This window comes from Papaver somniferum, chromosome 5 (assembly GCF_003573695.1).
Source record: "Papaver somniferum cultivar HN1 chromosome 5, ASM357369v1, whole genome shotgun sequence".
Lineage (NCBI taxonomy): Eukaryota > Viridiplantae > Streptophyta > Magnoliopsida > Ranunculales > Papaveraceae > Papaver > Papaver somniferum.
The window spans coordinates 96,394,734-96,400,283 of NC_039362.1; the positions used below are offsets into that span (position 1 = coordinate 96,394,734).

A 5,550-nucleotide genomic window follows, 5' to 3' on the forward strand; every position below is an offset into this window, starting at 1 on the left:
TATCTGATAAGTATTGATGAGTTTGACAAGAATGGAGAGACTTGTGGAGAATAGGAAAACTAAAATAAATACGTAGTTATTTAATACTTATGTCAAGTCTCTGAAAAACTCAAATGTGCAATAAGAGTTTAGGTATATCAATCCGCATGACATGTCTTAGTGAACAGGTGATGCCTGATATGGTCATTGAGTGAGTCAATCACTTTACTTCATAACATCAACGTGAGGTGATGGATGGTCATCAAAAATAGGAGAAGAAATTACATGAGAACTAGAGTGATTACCATATATAACAAGACTTGTATGTTAGCTATATGGAATACGACATCCATGTCCAGGTGTTACGATAAGTTATTTATAATCAGTCGTATAAAATAAATTGTATATATATGAAAGTCATACATATACAATTTATATGTATCCTGACATGTGTAGGAAGTCACATATGACAAGCAAATGTTTTGGGATTTACCGTGCCTGACACATATGGTCAGTCGCATGTGATAAGTCACGTTCTATGGAAATAGGGATTAGCATGCCAGACACATGTGGTCAAACACATATGGCTTGTCATATATGGGAAGTGGAGAAAAAAAGGTGTTTATGGAGGGACGTCTTTTTATGAATAATAACTCATCGTGTAAGTCTTATGTTGTGAAGACATTAATGCCCGGCCAAAGTAGTGGACGACTCACGTAATCCGTCGAATTTGGGAAGGCACATGAGCTAAGAAGAACATCGCTTGTCGCATGTGCTAGTCACACAAATTCGATAAGGAAAGAATGTTATATGTCCCTTTCAAAGAAATTGCAACGTATATGGAGGGGGTGGGACACCATCCCTAGGTTTGCAACGTTTACAAAGGGGTGGGATCCATCCCTAGGTTTACAATGATTTTTTACAACTTTAACATAGGGGTAGGACACTCGTCATAGGTTTTAAACTTATAATTGCAACGTTTATTTGTGATGTAGACTTCTGTTTCACCAGCTGCGACATTCGCGGGTTGTAAAGGAGTTTGGCTGGCCAACCTGGTCAACCGTGAGTTGGCCAGCCAACTTGGTTATATAAGAAGAGGGCTGGCCGATCAAGTTGTTCTTCCCTGAAATTAATTTTGGGGCCGGCCAAGTTGGGAAAACAAAAGATCTTTTTAATCGGCCCATTCTTAAGCCCAAAAATAGGGTTTTGCTATTCCAAGACCATTATTAGGTTTTTTGTACAACCAATCATGAGAAATGTGATTCTTAAGATCGGACAAGGTAAGGTATTGGCTAGTAACATGTCGCAAGCCAGGATAAAGGAGGAGTGTAAGTGATTGGTGTGGCGAGCCAAAGGTAAATCCATCCATTTCCTTATGAAAATAGAGTCGCGATAGGCGTGGTGAGCAATCAATATAATAACAGAGGACGAGGGCAGTACCACGATGGGTGACCGATTTTAGAGTTCTTGTGTACATAAGTTTGGTTGAATACCATCCATTCCTTTTCGAAAACAGGGGGCAATACCAAGATGGGTGACTTCTTGGAAAGTCCTCGTTTTTCCTTTCTATCCTACCATAACTTGTTTGAGACTACAAGATTATAAGATGACAATTTGGACACGGTGTTTCATCAGGTATATTCATGCGCAACTTCCTACATAATTTTATATAGGCTTGCAAAGGCACTATAATGAATAATTATCATTCAATGCAATATGATTATTGATATAAGATTCTTTTCAGTAATTCAGATGTGAAATATAATACTAGAGAACACTCAAATTTCTTTATAGTAGTAGTAAATTCATATAGGGGCTTGACATTTTTCCTGTAAAAAATTTATAATATTTGGGAGTATTTCAACAAGCGCTGGCTCTACTATAAGAACTTTTTACAGAGGTGAATATTGATTTATTCTGTAAATAAAGTCATTGTAGATGGTGAAATTTGGGTAACGAGCAAATACGTCTTTTCAAGATCAAAGGCAAAATCATCCATCCCGACTGGTTAAACATATTCTACCATCAACCACATTAACTTGGCATAATATAACCCCACTACTTAGTAACTACCACTATAAGTTGTTTATCGATCTTCCAACTCATTAAAAGTTACTTTCCAAGTCTCACATTTGGTCGTTTAAAATATAACCGACTGCCTACCCTCTACCATATCGAGTGGCTGAATCTTTATCCAACTGATCAAAAATAACTTTCCAACTCAATGGAGTAAGCCATAACCTAAGAAATATGACCACTACTTATTATCGAAGTACCAAGTTTATTTCCCTGATTGAATATACTTTTCCAACTCTCAAATGGAGTCGACCATAGCCTAAGCAACCACATGGCCGCTGCTTATTTTCGAAGTACCAAGTTTATGTCACGTCCAGTTTTTTCACAAACTTGTAGTGGGCCAAACTTCAGGCGATTGCAGTGTTGGAAAATCCCCATGGCATGAATGGCTTGACCAACACTAGATCTAACTGTCAATTTCACTCAGCAAATCCTAGTTGTAGCCAAAATCTACTTCAGCCCGACAATTTTGGCCCATTCAGCTATTTGAGGTTTTCATGTAGTGATACTAGCGTGGAATGTGGTCTTTATGGTAGCGCAAAAGATGTGGATAAATAGTTTGGAGAGTTCACTTGCTTCAACCACCATTTTTCCTATATTCTTTTCGTCACCTTATCATCATTCTCATTTTTTTTATCGGGTTTCTCTTAGCAAAGAGAAATCCTTTCAAAAATAGGCGTATGCCGTTTATATGCGGCAAGCACACGGTATTCTTTAATAAAAGGCGAAAGAAAAGTTCGTTTTGTGTTGACCGCACGGCTTCGCTGTCATTCTCATAAATATTGATGTCTTCATCATCCTTATCACCATTGACATCATCAACCTCATCACTGTTTCCCTCTTTCATATACAAATCCTCATTGTTTTCATCTTTTTCACTCTCTTCCACAATATTTTGGCCTATCTCTTTTGCAACCTCTTGTCTTGGCAGTCGATCACCCCTTCGAATTCACGATGAGGCCATTTTTTTAGTTCTTTTTATAAACCTAAAAAAATAAGAGGGGCAATAAATTTTCAATTAATTCTTGTTCTATCATGTCTATTTGTGTATCTCAACATAAAAATCAGAGCAATAATATAACAAAAACATGGATGATAACCATAAAATATGCTTCCATTTGGGCTATAAACTAAATTGTACATTCTACATATCTGTAACTGATTCAAACATTTTATCAAACATGTGAATACCAATATTCCGCGGAGCACGTATCACGATCTTAGTGGTCGTGTACAAGATAACTGTGTAGCCCTCGCTATACAGAGAAACCTGAGTATCAGGGTATACCTTCGCAGATCTACTTTATCTCATCCCAATGAGGGATACCTCGACGGCCAAGATGGAGACAGTAAATCCTAGTCTAGAGAGAGGCCGCTGGCGAAGGGACAGAGGTAGATGACATATCTAATCAGCACTAAATGCACAAATCTCTTATCTACACGCATAACCAAAGCACGTGGAGAGAGATGATGTGGCGGAATCTGACTGGAAAAGGCTAGCGGTGAACGAAGGTACAATCTGTACTGAGGATGGGAAGTCCCCGAAGGAACGTGGGTCAGCTGAGATGGCAGAGTCCGACTGGAGAAAGCGTGCGGAGAACGAAGGTACCATTTGTACGGAAGGTATATCACGGAACGGTGGATCCAAAGACAACAAAGATATACCTGGAGCAGAAGGGGCTATAAATACCAAGCTTGACCAACAAATTAAGGGCATTCATTATCTAGGAGAAAATATCTAGTTGTTAGAGCATAGCTCGGTTGAACCCACCAAGCGTTGGTATGTCAAGTTTGGTTGTCATATTTTAGTGAATCAAAACTCATTTAAATAGTCAATTGATTATGCACTAGAGTCAACTTCGTATAGGTTAGCCTGAAATTATTAGGATATGAGACATTACAAGTATTGCGAATACTTGAAGAAGTGAAGAAGTAAGAAGCTACAACGACAACATCATCCTTCCACTTGAGGTTAGTGATATTTGACTTGAACTGTTTCATTTCCTAACGTATCTTTCAAGTCATACATATTGGAAAAAAAAACTGTGAAGCATGAACATTCTAGATAGACATAGTATTAAGGAATACAATACGAGGTTTATTGCTTAACTATTATACTTTGTAGATAAGACATCGACATAATCGTTTAAATGCTATTGTGATTATGTATGGGTATGAGGTGAGGATTTCATCCTAGGAAACAATGTTTTTACATGTGTTTAAGGAAGTAAATTCATGAACTTGTTTTGTGAATCGAAAAGGAAATCGCCAGGCGTTATTGGTATTGTTATTCATTGTGTATCTTGTGAACAACCAATATGTGTGATTAGTATAACCGCTCATGACTTGTTTGTGTTCTTGGTAAAACTATTCACAAAGGCCCGACTTTTGTATTTGTATGACTTTTATTAGTGAAACCGATCTTAAATAATCACCTGAGATGGTATGATCGAGTTTGTGATTTTGTGTAAGACCGACTCTGGGTAAAGGAGAACCGATCCTAGTAAGAGGTACAACACATCATAAAAGGGAATCGATCCTTGCATGAGATGCAGCATGTTTTAGCAGAAAGGGGAACCGATCCTATGGACATGTGCAACACATTCAAGTTAGATACCATATATATGTGGGGAACCGATCCTAGTACCTAGTCAACCGAATTTTGGAAAGCTAGTGTGAATATGCACAGTACTCACATGGAGGTAGAATCGAAACTTGTTTTGGTAGAACCGTGAAACCCATGATTTGTGATTGAGTGTTCTTGATAAATCACATAGTTCTTGAAAGTTAGATGAACCAATTCTAAACTTGTTTGGAAGTGTGGAAAATCGCTTTCAAGGTTGTAAGTATGAAAGATGACTTACAGTGTAAGGATGTAGACATACTTTGAACATGTGCAGTAACGCTAATCTTTAATTGTTCAAAGTTATTCCTTAATAGCTAAAGGAAGAAAATCCCAGGATCGAAACATAAATAAGTTAATAATCTTTTATTTAAGGTTTATAATTTTATTTTAAGAAAATGAAAATTAGTAATGTGCATTTAATAGTTGAAGATTTTCCAAAGAGATTTTCGGTAATTATTTTGGACAAAGCATTTCCAGGAATTATGGAAACCGAATTTGGAATATATTGCATATCTTAAGAATATTTTCGGTTTTGGAAATTCCTTGGTTTCCAAACTTCCTAGTCTATAAATACTTGAAGTTTGCATTTCTAGCAAACTAATCCTTCATGAAAGCAAACTTCCTCGGTTGTGTTGTTACTGGTGAAGCCTCCTATTCGGAGAGGAGAGTAACCTAATTAGGAGAAATCTCTTACGACCGCTCAGTTCAAAGTCTTCTTTGGGATTGAGAAGCTCTATTAGTACCGTTGGTGGGAAACTAGATAATTGCGGTTTATCTTTTGTTTTCGATTGATTTGATTGACTAGCGGTTGTTGAACTTTGATTGCACCTAGTTTGTTTATGCTTGAGAATCTTCTCTTCTGATATAAG

At 37.3% G+C, this 5,550-nt stretch overlaps 1 non-coding gene across 1 annotated transcript; it reads right to left on the bottom strand.

Moving 5' to 3' along the window:
• Positions 1–2,696: 2,696 nt before the first annotated feature.
• Positions 2,697–2,817, bottom strand: LOC113284730. The gene has a single exon (XR_003328353.1). It is a non-coding gene; the product is annotated as a U5 spliceosomal RNA (small nuclear RNA).
• Positions 2,818–5,550: the final 2,733 nt, after the last annotated feature.